Genomic DNA, 16,901 nt, shown 5'->3' on the forward strand with positions numbered 1-16,901 from the left:
GCTTTGCATATTCAGCGATCATAATGAACAGTGATTTCAGTTTAAGGGATAAGCCTTTCATTAATCAAGGGTAATATCTTTCTTTGATGATGAAGGTTATCCAAGAGGAAACCATCCAGTCTATCCCCTTTTCATGCTCTGGCAGTACTCAGGGGAATGCCTTTCAGTTCCAGGGGAGGTTACTCACCTCACAGGCAGTCCCCGTGGATGCCCAGGGGCTGCATAGGTGTCTAAATGCTGCTTGACACTCTGGCCAGGTGCAGTCTTCCCAGAGGCTACAAGCACACTGCCGCTTTTGGCTCAGTTTCAAACTGGAGCCTGGAAGCCTTGAGAAGCTGATTTTCTTTGTTAGTGGTTCCCAGTTGCCCTCTGAGTAGTTTTTAAACCGTGGGGGCTTGGAGTGGTCTAGAGGGGTCTACAAGAGAATTGGAGGCACCAAGCATGGCCTGTGGGTGAGATAAATGAAGTGTCCTCCATCTAAGTGTTACAATTTTTCAAGTAAATGAGGTTGCTATTGGGCTTAATTAAAATAAAAATTAATTGAAGAGCAACGCCAAAGGCTTAGTAGCTTTTTGTCATGATGTATGTTTATAACCAGTGGTTATGAAAACTACCGCCACCATCACATGGGGAATGGCATTGTTTAATGTGAATGTCTCCTCTTACATGGGAGGGCTGGGAATGACTGCTTACTTCCAGAGGAGCAGGGCATCAGTATGCAGTATACTGTGTTCTCTTTTTCATACTGCTTAAAGCCACAATATCTCCTATTACTGATATGACGCAGATTTTCCTCCTGTGAAGTTTGAGCCACAAAAATCCTCAGAGATCAGCTAGTCAGCATCTTCATTTTAAAGGTGAAGAACCTGAAACCAAGAGAGGTAAAATGACTTGCCCAAGGTCACACAGCTGAGGCAGGCTGGAACCAGGTCTGAAATCCTTTGACTCTTTAAATCTAGAGTACTCACTCTGCTGCCAGCACTAATAATAGCCCTTAATTATAACAGCCTCATTATCTGAATTAATCTTCATAGCAGTCCTGTGAGGTAGATAGTATCATTCTCTATAGATAGAGAAGATATAAAATGGAGAAACGCTAAGCAATTAGGAACTTGCTCAAATACATACACAAAAACCACACAATGGAAAACTTTAACAATGGAATTTTCTCACAGTTCTGGAGGCTTTGAAGGTCAAGATCAATGTGGCAGCAGCAGGGGTTGGGTATGGTGAGACCTTTCTTCCTAGCTCGCAGATGGCCACCCTCTTGCTGTGTCCTCACATGGCCCCTCCTCTGTTTGGGTCTGGTCCGGTCTCTCTTCCTCTTATAAGGACACAAGTTCTGTCAGATTAGGGCCCCAACTTTATGACCTCATTTAACCTTGATTACAAGCTCAAAGTCTCTATCTCCAAATACAGTCACATTGTGGGTTAGGCTTTCAAAATATGGATTTGGAGGGGACACAATTCAGTCCATATTTATTTTATCAGGAGGAAACAATATGCCTCATTGTTTCTAAATAAGATGCTTATACTGCTATTTCTTGATTTTTCAGTTTTAGATGTTATCAATGAATGGACTTCTGATTATGGATGATAAGAATTTACCTGTGTTATGTATTCCCACCTCCTAGTGCCTCACTCCCCTTGGCCCTCTGATACTTTCCCTCCTCCATTCTCCCAATATAGACATGTAATAATTTGAGAGTAAGTCAGAATTTATGGTAAATGATGTTACTACTACATAAATACCATGACAACTAAATCTCAAAATGTATTATGATTACATTTCCTTTATTGTTTAGCTTTTTGTTTTCCTTGGATTTGATTGCCTCAATTTTTTGTTTTTATCATTAATATAAATCCAGACTCTCCAGCAGAGCTGTACAAAACCTTTCAGTATAACTAAAGACTTCAGATAATCTTTTAATTGGCATTTTTTTCCTTGAAGATGCCTTCTGAAGTCACTGTCCTTCTCTGATCTTTTTTTTGGTTGCTCTCTGAGTCTGCTGCCTAGCCATCCTCCTGAGATTTTTCACTACTATCCTGAGGATTTCCTTCATCTGATTCTTGTATTAGATGCCTAGATTCTACAATTTATTTCTTTGTTTTATCCTCTTATTTTTATGGAATGCATTCTCTACTTGCTTTTTCAGGAAAAGATAAAAAAGAGGTAAATTTTTGAAATCTTGCCCTATTTGCCTGCCCCATTTGCCCATGTAATTGATGGTTTATATGGTTACAGAGTTCTAAGGTACTAACTGTTGTACCAGACAACCTTCAAATCTCAGTGGTTTAACAAAAAAAGTTTTACTTGATTCATTGTTAAGTGCAGTTATTTGGTGAAAAGTTTTCTACATGATTAGGGACCCAGGCTCCTTCCATCTGGAGACTCCACTAGGGTCTTGGCATCCTCCTCTGGGTCTTGTGCATCCCTCCACATGACAAGAGAAAAGAACATGAAGGATCTTGTGAAAGGCTTTAGAGGTCTGGCTGGAAGTAGCTTTCACTTTCACCCACAGTCCATTCGTCAAAGCTCAGTTATATGGACTGCCTAAATAAAAGGTGGCTGAGAAATATAGTCTACTCATGTGGTCAGGAAGAAGAGGAGAAAAAAGAATATAATAAGCACTATCATTCTAGCCACAGTTGGAGATCATTTTCCCTTACAGTTTTAAAGGCATTCCTCTTTTGTATTCTGACTTCCCATGTTGTTGATTCCTAATTCTTTGCATATGGGATGTCTCATTTGGTGATTAATGAAACTCCAGTGGAAAAATAGGTGCATGAGGAAAAAAGTCTACAGGAAATGTTTTCTGTTGTCACATTGTATGCTAATCTTATAGGGGGTAATTTTGTTCTGCAGGAAATATTTGGCAATGTCTGTAGACATTTATGGTGGTCACACCTGGGGGGGTGTGTGTGTGCATATGCGTGTGTGTGTGTGTGTGTGTGTGTGTGTGTGTGTGTGGATACTACTAGAATCTAGTAAGTAGAGGTCAGGGATGCTGCTAAATATCCTACTGTGTGGAGAATAGCCCCCTAGAGCAAAAAATTATTAGGCTCAAAATGTCAGTCATGCCAGGGTTGAGAAACCCTGAACTAAACATTATGCCTGGGCCTTTAGGTTAGAAAGAATGGCTACTACCACCATAATAGAAGCATACACAATGGTAGCACACAGAGACAAGTGATGAAATTTCCCTATAGGACAGGGAGGGTCATAGATGTGGTCCTTGTCTTCTGCGCAAGGAGCAGGTCTTCATTACTTTGTTGTTTCTAGGGCTTGGGTTATTGGAACAGGTGATTCTGGTCAGTAACTAAATTAGATCAATTGGAGGATAACTGACATCTTTATGATATTGAGTCTCCATATCCACCAACATGGATTTTTGTTTTATTTTGGTATTCCTTAATGACTTTTAAGGTAAAGTTTTGTGATGTCTTTTATTAAGGGTATTTTCTACTTTTGTTAGATTTATTCCTAGGTATTTTATCTATCATCTATCTATCTATCTATTTTTGTGGCCACTGTAAATGTTATATCTGTTTTCTTTTGATTATTTGTATAATATTTCTTCTTTATTTTCAAAAATTTAAAATATATAGAATTAATAGTACAATGAATAACTTAAAAACCTACATTTTAAGTGCTTATTAATAGAAATATAATTATTTTTATATGTCGATCTTTACATAACTTCCTGTGAAACTCTTCTATTGATTTTTAAAATGTGTCATTTTTTTCTATATAAAAATCATAATTGCTTCCTAGACTCATGTTCTGGGCATTGACAGAATGCTCTCACCTTGTAGCCTCAGACATTTAATTAAAAGTATCAGTCAGTTTATCTATCTATCTATCTATCTATCTATCTATCATCTGCATATCTTTCAATCACCTATCTATGATTTATTTATATTTTATTGAGCATTAGATGTTACATAGCAGGTGGCTTTAGGACCACCACTCTGCCAGATGACCTTCAGTAACTTTTTATGTTCCATTATATTTGTTACTCTAGAAGCCTAAAATCTCTTTTGTCTGATGTTTTCTTTTTCTTCTTCTTCTTCTTTTTTTCTGTAGAAATCCACAACAAGGACTTCATATAGTGAGAAGAGTATAGACTATTTCAATGCGTTGAGATTATGTGTCAAAAGTCATCAGTTGTCATCCTGGCTGTGCCAATTGAGACTTATTAACCTCCCTGCACTTTAGTTTTTCTCATCTATAAGGGATGGTATTGCTCTAGGAGATCTTGCAGCTGCCTGCCAGGCTGGACATTTGATACAGAGCACAGATTCCTTCCTGAGCCTAGCATCCGTGGCTGTCAGCCCTTGATTTATAATTTAGCACACTATTTGTCCTTCTGAGTATTTTTAAAAACAGAAGTTTATTTTAGCTTGAGAAGACATGACTCTAGTGTAGTTACTCTATCCTGGTACCTTGCCCGGTCTTGGAGATGTCACTGAGCCTGTGATATATTGGAGAAAGACTGTATGGAGCTCTGGGGTTGGAATCCTCAGAGTGGACAGCGAAGCACACCAGAGGGAGAGGGGTCGTTTTGGCATTGCTGTTTTAACACTCTCACTTCCTCCTATTCTTCTCCTCATGCTTTCCCTTCATCTACTTCCTATTCCCTTCTTTCCACAAGTATCTATCAAGCATATACAGTGTGCTATGTAAACAAAATAGGTATAGCCCTAGCCTTTAATAAGCTTACAATGTAGTGAGGGAGATAGACAGTACACCAATATAACAGATATGCATTTGGGTCACAACACTTGTGTACAAGAAATGTCACATCACTTAAAAAAATTAATTTTAGCTTAGACATATAATTATTTGGGTCAAGGAATACAAATGTAATTTTTGGGTAGCCTGTATTCCTTACCCAAGACTTGCAAATTCAGAGATTTAGGAAATCTAGTAAACTTGGGGAAAGGCCTCTAGTCTTTAGCCCAATGACTGGTTATGTAATGATTCCAATCCACGCCTGCAGTGGTCACCTAAAGGTGGATGTTGCTGCTGCTCTCGGCACCCACTCTCTTGAAGCCACAATGTTTTACTGGATTTATGGGCAGTTATTTGGAAATATTTAAATTCGATGAGTGTGAGCAAGTTAATCTGAATCAACATCTCAAAGTTGGTTAAGTAACAGGAAATATTAGAATAAATTTTTAATGAGAAATATTAGTTGTACTTAAGATATCTTGTTGGTTAGAAATGATATGATGAGACCCATAACCCTGGCATGAATAAGATATAAAAAACCCAAGCTTGATAATCTAAGCTAGTGGACCTACCTTCCCTACTTTGCGGAAGATCCTGTTGACAGCCTCTGATGTTGTAAGGCTCCTAACAGTCACCAAAAAAGTCTCTGACAATTGTGATTTGGCCAGGCTGGCCTGGATATCTTTTCCAAACACTTGGCCAATAGTGTCCTGATTGAGGCCCAGAAGACCATGGTGCATGGTGTTCAGTATGTGGCTCTGCAGAGGGTCTCCATTGGAGATTTCGCCATCTTGGAAATGCCGCGTGGAAGAGGCATCCATCCTGCCCCTCCCAGACTGACTGCCTCTCTCTCCTTCTTCACTTACTGCTTAATCCCTCCTCTCTCAGGTGACCTGCTTCTACATCTTTTGAGATATAGAATTTAACACATGGTAGACTAAATCCAAAGGCTCTGTACTCTGCCCTAGAGAAAGGGAAGTCCTTACCATCTTCAGAAGAAGTGGGACTATTGCCATTCAGACTTTCTCATCAAGTCTATTGCTGAGAAGAGACAGACCAGTGTATTTCTTAGCTACTTTGTGACACAAGTAATTATATAAATAAGGATCTTACTTTCAATTCTGATTCCTCGGAGTTACCCATTCGAATTGAGTTAGCTGTTTGTTACAATCTGATGAAGTCTATATGCTAATCAGGATTGTCCTGAAAGATATGAAATGGCAAATAAAGCCCTGGACATGAAAAATTTATTCATTTAGGCACATATACCCTGAAGGATCGAGAATAAGCATATTTCAAAGAAATCACCAATGTCCTTGGAATCATAATGATTATTCTACTAAGAAAAGTATAAAAAGTTGAATCTTATATGCATTTGTATTATTCTCCAAGCAATTGGTCTAGTTTGGTCCTGCAGGGGTATTTTGTTTTCTGAAGCCATGCTCATCCACACATATGTATTGCAAGACATAATACAATTCTTTAAAAGAAAAAAAAAAAAACATGTTCCTCAGGGTTTTGTACTCCAATGTGTTTTAGTATGTAGAGATGTAGAGATACTTTTTTTTTTCTTTTGGCTACACAAACAAAAGGGTGTAGTGCTTTGATGAAAATATAAGATCTCTTTACTGCCTAGAGCATATGTATCTTCCCAGAAGATGTTTACTCATTTCATAGTATGAAAATGTTAAACCAGAAAAAGAAACATCAATTTATGCTTCCATTCTATGTCCTGCAAAATGATGAATGGCATAAATATAGCACTCACACAACAATTGAACCAAATGTATAATAAATAGGACTGAACTTTCCTGTTAGTATGTAAAACATAATTATATACTCCCTGATTTGCAACATTTACATACTTCATTATGAGTAGGATGCTCAAAATGCTATAGAGGATTTCATTTCATCCCTTTTATGGAATACCTGATTTCTAAGAAATATTAATGAGATAATCTCATAAATCTTTATTTACTGAGTCTAGTGTCTTTCCTAAATTTGCATTTGCAAACTATGATTGCATTTTGTTCCTGGAAGACTGGGATATGAATTTGCTATTGTATATACAGGCAGCTTCGTTAAAGCCTCCTTTATTAAGGAATGTTGGGGGAGGAGAAATAACACTGATAAAGACATATTTGAAATTCATCTGAACACATTCTTTTGTATGTGTTTAACAGAACTTACACCTGTAAAAAATTATATTTGTGCTTTTTTTCCATTTAAAAAAACCTTCCTCTAAATTTTTTAAATTTATGTACTTTGGGATGTTATATACATTTCGTTAACTCTAAAGCCCTTTCTGAAAGGCTGAACATTTAAAGTTAAGAAATAAAGAGTAGAGTACTAAGAGTAATTCTGATACCCTCTGGAGAGACTGCATTAACTTTTAATTTCCAGCATATTTGCATTTTACAGTGGCGATCACGTATTTGCGTATCTGGAGATCAAACTGTTCATGACCCTCAACCTCAGATGAACTATGCCCTATTTAGAGGTGGACAAGAAGTTAATCTTGACACTGAAAACAGATTTTTCTTTAAAAACTTTCTCTGTCCTAGAGGAAAGGTGGGCATTACAACGAATTGCCAAGGGAAGGAACATAATCCCTGCCCTCCAGAAACTCACAGAGCAAAGGGATGTTTTCCTAAGGATGGTGCTTTGATTGCTGGTAATTCTGTAAAGACTTTAGTAGTACATAGATGTATTTTAAAATGTCAATAACTAAATATTTTTTTTGTAATGTGCTTTTGAAAAAAAAAACAACTATCTAACCCAGATATTATTTCTCAGGACATGTCTACAGAAAGTAGCAGTATTAAATGCATTGGTACAAACAAAGACATATTAGTTAAATAATAATACAGGTGATAGATATGGCAAGTTTTCCCCGCCTTCTTTCTTAACTGTCTGAGCATCTACAAGAGGCCTCCAGAATGTTATTTGCCAGGCTCTTTCTTCCCATCTCACTTATACTGGCATTTTTTTTCTTCCTCAGACTGTAGCTTCCTCACCCTTCACCCCCTCTTCCCAGTCTTGGGTGACACCATGGCCATGAGAAAACCACACTAAGGGGTAGAGCTAAATGTAACTCAGAGTCCTTGGATAATCTTCAGTCCTTGGATAATCTCCATTATTGCCAAAATAGGTTCAGGAATGGCCTACATAAGAATCATCTGGGCTACTTGTTAAAAATACAGTTTCCACTTTGGGTTGTAACTGAGGAAGATGGATTTTTTAATCAGCACCACAGGTGATTCCGATCCTGACTAAAGTTTAAAAGAGAAATTTAGTGATGGAAATAAATGAAGAGAGTTCCAATTGCTTATCCCAAGGTAAGCAAAGTGCCCCAGGAAACTTGTCTGGGTAACAACTTCTTTATCCAATAGAATATTCTTGTCATCTAATTTGAAAATGACACCTGGAAAAACAGGTTGTTCTGGATTTTTGAAGTCAGGGGCCTTTTCCATCTCGCTGTACTGCTGTTCTCTGTCTTGGTTCTAATCTTCTTGAACACCAGCTTTGCATAGAGGCTGCTGAGGGCCAAGCCAGACCTCAGGGAGGTGGCAGATTCTCAGCAGGAAAATAGTTATCCCTGGGCCTGGTCCATTGACACCCACAATTAAGTTTGTAAAGAGAAAGTGCTATAGTCATTAAGCTCCTACATTTATCTCTCATAACTTCTCTTCCCAAATTAAAAATGTTTCAATTTGCCAAGGTCTGGGGCGGAGATGGAAGGATAGAAGGTTAAAAGAATAGGGAGTGACTACTAAAGATTCCTTCTTGAGGTGATGAAAATGTTCTAAAATTGTAACAGTGGTTGCACAATTCTTTGAATATGCTAAAAACCATCGACTTGTACCGTTAGTGGGTGTATTATTTAATATGGGCCCCTTTCCTCCCAGCCATTAAAAGCTTAGTACTATAATATGGAAGCCCCACTGTGTGTCCTTCGGTGTCCTTGATGCATGAGGTTAGAGTAAGGATCCTGAAAATGAGAGAAAAGGAAAGAATTCTAAACCTTTGGCTTCTGTATCAAAGTAATACTATTACATTTATTTATGTATTTGTCTGTGCATAGATATTAGGTAGCGAAATGATTATTTTGGAAAATTTGAGTCAGGTTAATTTTATTGTGCATTTTTGGTGACTAAATCCTTTTCTTATATGCTCTATTTTCAGAGCTTATTATTTGTAACATGGTCATGACTTCCCATAGATGAAAGTAAAATTAAAAGGAATAATTCTGTGAAATGTTTTTGACTAAACCTTACAATTAACTTTGTTCTCCAGCAGTACTTTAAGACAAAATTCTCAATATGACCACATTTATATGTTCTTTTGTCCTGTTGCGGGGCTGGAATCAGGAAAGGACTCCAATTGATAAGTTGTGTGGTACTTATCTGTGCCGTATGGTAGAAATAAAGCATATCCTATTTAGAAAGTGCCTTTTGGGGGATAGGAGCTTCCTGGCACATCTCCAGTGAGAATGCATTCGCAGTAGCATACATAGGCCATTGTTCTTCCATTCTCTCCAGTTCTTTCTGCAGCTGTTGATCAACCTTCCCTAAATACAATGGTGTTTTAATGCTCTTTTAACATCAAAGAATTTCAGCCAATCCCTTATTTCCCATTGGGCTGTACCCTTGATTTCCTAACCATTTTCATGAAAGAGTCTTGAGTTATCATTATTTTTGCCATTTATAGCCAGTGGGATTGTCCCTTAACTTATTTTCAGTGGCTCCAGCATGGTCATTTGTATACTCCCTTTTTCCCCCCAATCATTATTTATCAATGGTGATGTGAACTTGTTGTGTGGTCGGTCAGTGTGAGTTTAATTCCTGACTCCATTTTGAGTGATTTATTTAATCTTTTTAGTTTCAGGGTGTTTATACCTACCTCATACCAAACCCACCTCATTGTGTTAACTCTGAGGGTTAATGAGGGAGGTAGCACAGTGTCTAGCTGTTATTGTCGTTGCTATTTTTTTCTCCCAAAATGCTATTATAACTTACATATTATTTGGTAACCTGGTTTTTAAGTTTAGGAATATATCATAAATGTTGCTTCTGATTTGCGGATTCTTCCTTTAGGTAAATGGACCTCTTGCTCAGCAGTGGATGTAAATCAGGTTCACCCCCACCATCCCCCACTCTAGAAAACAACTAGCTGATCTCTGAAGACATGCCCAGGCAGCTCTGGGGCACACTGTTCCTGGGGCCTCATTTGGGCAGTGGCCAGTGAGAAGGCACAGGGTCACAGGAGAAACAAACAGAACATGATCCTTTTGCGGTCTGTAGTAAGGACTCTTCAAATTCAGCTTGGGCAGATGACTCATGCTCTTTCACCTCCTTTGCAGAGATGAAGAATACCTTTGGTTTGGGAAGACAAAGGGGAGTTGTTTGATCCAGCTCATGAAGCAGATCGACATCGTGTATTTACAGGTGACCTAGTGATAGACTTTTACGTCAGAGATGATGCACTTTTCTTTCTCCAGATCCCAGCTAGAAGCTAGGATATTCTCTCCACTGAGCAGTGCTTTGGGCTTACAGGCACCTATGCTCAGGGTCCAGAAGGCAGCTTTGTTGCAAGAAAGGAAAATCAGCATTCATATTCTGCAATAGACAGTGGCCACCCAGAATCCTACAACACTTTACAGCTGTGTAATAGTCGCTCCTGAAGGTACCCCATAGACATGCTTCTACAATTTTCCATGGATCGCCTGTGTTCAAATCCCAGCTCTGTCACTTTCTAGCTGTGTGATCTGGGGTGTGTAATTTAACCTCTCTGTGTCTTATTTTCCACATTAATAAAATGGAGATGATAATAATACCTCAGGATTTTCAGAGATATTAAATGCATATGTAAAGTGGTTTGATTAGTGCCCAGCATGGGGCAAATAATGATGATTGTTGTTTTTAATTATCGTCATCATTACACATGAGCCCCTGTGTTCTCAGCTTGATCAGGCAAGGCAGGTTATTCCTGATTTTCCACCAGATTCTTTAGCTCCAATACATGCTAGATTAAGGTCCTCATGGCTTTAGCACTTGGGAGGGTGGCTTTATTTCTTTGCAGGGGTAACTCTCCCCTACTTTGGAGCTCACTTTCCCTTTTGGTTATGGGAGAAACAGCAGGGCTCATTCAATTTTTTTATAGAGCCCACTTATCACCCCCAACCCAGTGCCATCTTGATGGTAGGATAGTGTGGCTCTTTTTGGAGTCAACTCTGCTGCCTAGGAGACTCAGTTATGCTCTCATTCAGTACAAGTGATGTAACAGAGATTCCCATGCAAAGCTCTTCATTCCTCTCCAACCTTCGAGGTTCTCCAGTAGAAGGTCAGAGGTCTTAGAACTTGCTGCCACCAAGGTGGGCTCTGCAGCCATAACAGTAGCATGTGCTCTTAGGCACCCACTTCCTTGCATGATTTTAAAACAAGTCACTTCTGGAATATGTCTATATTAATAATATCTTTTGCTCATGCAATGATAATAACCCAAGCCCATAGCTCTGTGATGGGACAGGGCCTGAGAAGGCCTCCTCCTTACCACTGTTGAGTGTAGGTAGATAATATGTCTTTAGCCCTTCTCTGGAGCAGGAAGCAAACAGCAACAATTGGGGGGGCAGTCTGGGTGTGGCAGGGGAAAGGTGCTTCCCAGAAATAGCGCCACTGTGTTTATCCTTTTAAAAAAGCATTGTATCAGGACGTTCTGTATTGCATTGTGAAGCTCTTGGGGTGGTCTTTGGTTTATTTACTTACAGAACAATGGTGGCTGCCATCAGCTCTGGCTAAACATAGCACATGTCTCCAGACTGGGGCCTATACCATTCTTGACACAAAGAAATAAGACAAGAATGGGGAAAAGTCCCAGGCACTTAGTCTGTGGCTCTTTACCAGCCATAGGTAATGGCCTGAGCTTCTAAGGCATAGTCCCACCTTCGCATGCTATTAGGTTTCTGCATTTGAACCCCAGCTCCACCACCTGTGCAACTTTGGGTAAAGTACTTGATCTCTCTCAGCCCACAGTCTGATCCTCTGTAAAATAGAGATAATAGTACCATGCTCATAGTATGAGAACAAAATTATACATTTTTTGTAGAGGCTGAGCAGAGGCCCTGCCCATGGTCATCGCTCAGTGAATGTTGGCCAAAGTATCATAGCTATTATTCCTTCAGGGATTTAAGTGATTGCCTTGTCCTGCCTCCTAGGCTGTTGGCTTCTTGAGTGAAGAGGGAGCCTCTGCCTGCCCTCGAGTGACAGTGCACTTAAGAAGGGAGGGCACAGACCTTGGAGTCCCTCTGCCTGGCCTAAACTCTGTCTCTGCCACCTTCCTGAGTGCCCAGTAAGCAATGATTGTCCTGTGTTCAGACAGGATCTAGCGCAGCTCCTGTCATCAATTTGGTACTCAATAAATGACTCTTTGCTGTGTTGGATCCCAAGTGGTGAACCAGCTACCTTTGGTTCTTTCTTTTTTCCCATTCTCCCAGGTTCCATTGAAAGTCTTTAAACAAATGGCCCATGAGAAACAACAGAAGTATGCTGGTGTGACCAACTGCCCTTGTTTGTAGGCATTCTGAGTGATTTCTCAGGATGCGGGAAATTCTTTGCTAAACCAGGATGGTTCTGGGCAAACCAGGATGGTTGGTCATCCTAGTCCTATTCACATCTCCCATCCAAGGGGCAGAGCTCAGGTGTTTGCTTCTAGAGGATACTGGCATGGAGGGGTAGCCATTTTGGTGATGTCTCTCCCCCTCCCCCACTTGTTATTAATGCCTCGTCTCCCTCTAGTGCTACTGAAATCTGTGTCCTGCAACCTGACACTGCACCCCCAACCATAAATGCTAGGATGGGCTCCTGGGAAGCGAACGTGTTGGTCTGGAGTGGTGAAAAGTAGTGTCTTGAGCAGCTCACAGTTCATCTTAGTCCTGCCTCTAGGCAACCACGCTGATTTCTTAGGAGGTTGGTGGGGATGGGAACTTGAAATCTGTACCAGCCTGGGAGATAATACACCTGATTCTAATCCTTTGAGCTGCATGGCCTTGGACAAGATGCCAAACTTCTGTGGGAATCCAGTGTCCTCATCGGTAAAATGGAAGGAAATTAGACAATCTATCTAGATAATTCCCTTGTGCCAATCAGGGCAGTAGCATTGGCCATGCTGGCCAGGGCCTATGAGGGGGACTCGTGCTGGCCGAGGGGGTGAGGAGGGCAGGATTCTGCCTGGCTGCCCTGCTTGTGTTATGGCTGCCGTGCTGCTGTGCTCCTCTCTGGTGAACACTGGGTCATTTCACTTTGACAGAGGCCCTCAGTAGGCGTGGTGACTTCACCTCCTGTTACATGAGGCCATGCCCTGAGAATGTCTCACTTTGGGCATGTTACTTAAGCTCTCTTAATCTCAATTTTCTCATCTCTAAAATAAGGATAATTATAGTACTCTCTTATTGACTTGTTAAAATAATTCTTTAAAGCCCAAGTCTCTGGTTTTAGGAGATGGATTTGCACACAAACCTGTAAAATTAGTCTTATTATTTTACATTCGTATATCATCCTTTAGTTCAATCATTAAATTCCTATTTATTGAGCACTGACTTAGCTAGGCCTTGGGGATACAATGATGAATAAGGCACAGTTCCTGGCTGCAGGGAGCTCATAGAAGGTCAAAGGGATAAGTTAGCAGGTCATTTCTTCTCCTTTCCCTACTCCTTTTTGTCTTTTTGTTGTTGTTTAAAGAAACAACAATTTATTAAGAGCTCACTGTGGCAAAGATTGTTAGGTCTCTAATCAGTATAATTCTTTCCTTCCTTTTTACTAACAGAATCCCTATATTGTTGGGTGTGGCAAGGTACTAAGGAAGGGGCAATTAAATATAATTAGAAGTCACTGAGTGGAGCTTACAGGGAAAGCTTTTTAAAGGAGGATGACTCAGACAGAAGGCCCCACTTGTCTCCCCCTGCATCTTCCTTTTCTTTGCCTGGAACACTGAAATGAGGGCTGCAGCTCCAGTAGCTATATCGTAAGCGCGAGGACAAGGGTCACACCCTAGGGATGGTGGAACTTAGAGCTGAAAGGAGTCTAGAGCCCTCATGACATTTTGGAGTTACCCTATCCTCTCTGGAATACTACTTCTTTTATAAGGGAAAAAGAAATCTCTGCTTCATTTTAGCCAGTATTTTAAGTCTCAGTTACCAGTAGCTGAACACAATTTCTAGTTGATACATCTAATAGATACAGGGCATAATGCAGAAACAGATCTGTTTTTTTTCTCCTAAATGTCAAGAAGAGAAGGTCATAGAAATGTAACAAATAAGAACTTAATATTAAAACACAAGACACCCATATATCTTTCCCATTGTATAGCAAGAGAAGCTTACTAAACTGTCTTTTCCTTCTTTGTCCTCCACAAGAAAGCTGAGTTTGAAATATCCTTAAATTTTTGTCTTTCTAAGGTTTGACATCAGTAGATTAAATTCATAGAATTAAGTTTTCATTTCAGCTTTGTTAGTATTGGATGATGTGCTTGATTTCATCTTTTTTCTTAGTAGAGTGCTCACGAATGCTTTATCAGAAATTCAGATTGTTTTATCCATGCATAGCCTCATTATGGTTGTATTTTTAATGTTAAGGAACTAGAATTTTGAAAATTCACCTAGCACACATTTTTACTCCTTGTAAGCAATAATAAAAATGGCTTGCATTTATTGAGTACTTACTCTTTGCCAGTCACTGATACATGCTTAATAAACATAGTCTCATGTAATCACCTCAACATTCCTATAGATGCTTTACAATTGCCATTTTTCAGACAAAAAGAAAAAAAGAAAGAAAGAAAAAAAAAAGAAAAAAAAAAAAACAAGGCAAAAGGAGTTTAAGATATCTGCCCAAGGTCATACAGCTTAAAAGTGGTGGTTGCATATGAACTCAGGTAGTCTTAAAAGTATGCTGTCCTGTACTGAAATAGGTGATTGACTTTGAACAAAACTATTCCCTTATATATCAAAAAGGAGATAAATTTTCTAGAAAGTTTATTTAGATCTGCCCAAAGATATATTGTATTCACCCAAGATCTTGGGCAATCTCTGAGAAGCCCTGGTTTTAAGGGATGATAAAAAAGGATGCTCCCTTATTTGAAGTCAACCAGCAACATGTGCAATATTTGTGCTTTTCCATCCTCATTGAGAACCTCTGAATTCCATAACTGTTCAGTTATATGGGGCAGGAGGCAGGGGAGACATTTAATGTTCAAGACCTGGCAATTAACCAGATGCTTATTAGAATGACAACCTGCTTGATAAGACACCATTTATTGGCTTCCTTCTCCTACCTGTCTCACTTCCCTACTCTGCTAGCAGCATTTCCTGGGATCATCTCCCAAATAAATGACCTTATCTCAGGATCTTTTTATGGGGAACTCAGACTAACTCATGTTATCTGCAATATCCATCCATTTATCCACCTATCTATCCATCTACCCATCCAGTCTTATCAACCTACCATATGTCTGGAAACATATGAGGTACTTGAGATAAGGGATAAATAAATCACTGCCCTTAAGCTAAAGTTGCTCAGTTGAATGGCTTTATGTTTCCCAAATCACCAGGCAGAGATATTCAATACACTGCTGCCAAAGCAGCATTGGAAAGACTACAGAATTCTCTTTTCAGAATCTTAAAAAGAGTGCTGTCCCAGCACAGCCATCCCTGCAGGGGCAGACAGTACCTGGCACATGGTAGATGTTCAAGAAATATTTATTGAATGAGTGTACGAATGGGCAGAACGAACAGATGGATTAATTAGAAAGTGGATCAGGTTTTCTCTGGTCTTTGCTTTCCCATGTACCTCATTGACCACCACCATTGTTTAAAAAAAAAAAAGATTAATTGTGGTAAAAGACATAATATTGACCATCCTAACTATTTTTAAGTGTACGATTCAGTAGGATTAAGTACATTCATAATATTATGAGGCCAAACTCCAGAACTCTTCATATCATGCAAAACTGAAACTCTAAACCCATTAAACAACTCCACATTCCCCCTCCCCCAGCCCTCAGGAATCACCATTCTACTTTACTTCTCTATGAATTTGACTACTCTTGGTACTTCATATAAGTGAAATCATACAGTATTTATCTTTTTGTGTCTGCCTTATTTCACTTCGCATAATGTCCTCAAGGTTCATTCATGTTGTAGCCTGTGTCAGAATTTCCTTCCTTTTTAAGGGTGAATAATATTCCATTGTGTGTATATACCACATTTTGTTTATCCAGTCATCCATTGATGAGCACTTGATGGTTTTTACCATTGGCTATTGTGAATAACACCACTATGAACATGGGTGTGGAAATATCTCTGAGATCCTGCTTTCAATTAGTTTGATTGGTGATCGTTTTTTATGTTTAATGGCCACAGCAGAGGGAAGAGGAAAATTACAAAGAGAAAGAGTAAAACTTCACCAAAAGCTCATAGACAGCTATTTAAAAAGCCATAAAGACAGTGTAACAGCACAGCCAAGAGAGGAGAGGAGCCCTGTGGCCATCCCATGCAGTTCCAAAGACCATTTCTCAGTCCAAAATGTCAGCTGATAATTCTCAAGGGACTAGAAAATAGAAAAGAACCTGGAGTCACCACATCTAATTACCTCATGAATTCCTCAATGGTACCCTGCTTGGATCCTTGCTTGAGCTCCTGCATTCATTTGGGAATTATTGTGAATTTTTTCTCATGAGGAGTTGAGTCTGGAGAGAAAGTCCTAGATCCAAGCCATAACAACGAGCCACTCCCAGCTGTGCTCCAGAGGCCCCAGATGGGATCGAGAGTCTTGAAAGAGATTTTTTAAACCTTCAGCTGTTCCGTCTCCTTAGCTGTGGAAAAAGGCTCAGCCTATCACCAGAGCCCAATTGTGTACCATCTGGGCTCTCAGGGGAAGCGCTGTCCTTGCTGTTTAGGGCTAGATGCACAGCAGATGTCCTTTTCAGAGACCATATGTATCCCTACTCCTCGCTCTTCTGGGAGAGAAGAGAGTGCTGTAGGAGGTTCCCATGTCCCTTAAAGGGCCGTGGTCCTGAGGGAAGCAGGATGGCTCTCAGTACAAGACGAGGATGACTTATCTCTCTGGCAGGGGCTGTCCCTTCTAAGACTCTGAACTGCCAGGCTACAGCTGGT

General features: G+C 39.7%; 1 protein-coding gene across 17 annotated transcripts in view; it reads left to right on the forward strand.

Annotated features, from left to right (window-relative positions):
* Nucleotides 1–16,901, forward strand: part of ZNF366 (zinc finger protein 366) — a 264,426-nt gene that overhangs the window by 75,381 nt on the left and 172,144 nt on the right. For 15 of the 17 annotated variants that reach the window (XM_036225246.1, XM_036225243.1, XM_036225257.1 and 12 more), the window contains exon 4: nt 10,098–10,182. The exons of the other annotated variants lie outside the window; for them this stretch is intronic. The gene's annotated coding sequence lies outside the window, so the exon portion shown is untranslated. The remainder of the gene's footprint in view (nt 1–10,097; nt 10,183–16,901) is intronic. 17 annotated transcript variants of the gene reach the window in all.

This window comes from Rousettus aegyptiacus, unplaced genomic scaffold (assembly GCF_014176215.1).
Source record: "Rousettus aegyptiacus isolate mRouAeg1 unplaced genomic scaffold, mRouAeg1.p scaffold_m13_p_8, whole genome shotgun sequence".
In the NCBI taxonomy this organism is placed as follows: domain Eukaryota; kingdom Metazoa; phylum Chordata; class Mammalia; order Chiroptera; family Pteropodidae; genus Rousettus; species Rousettus aegyptiacus.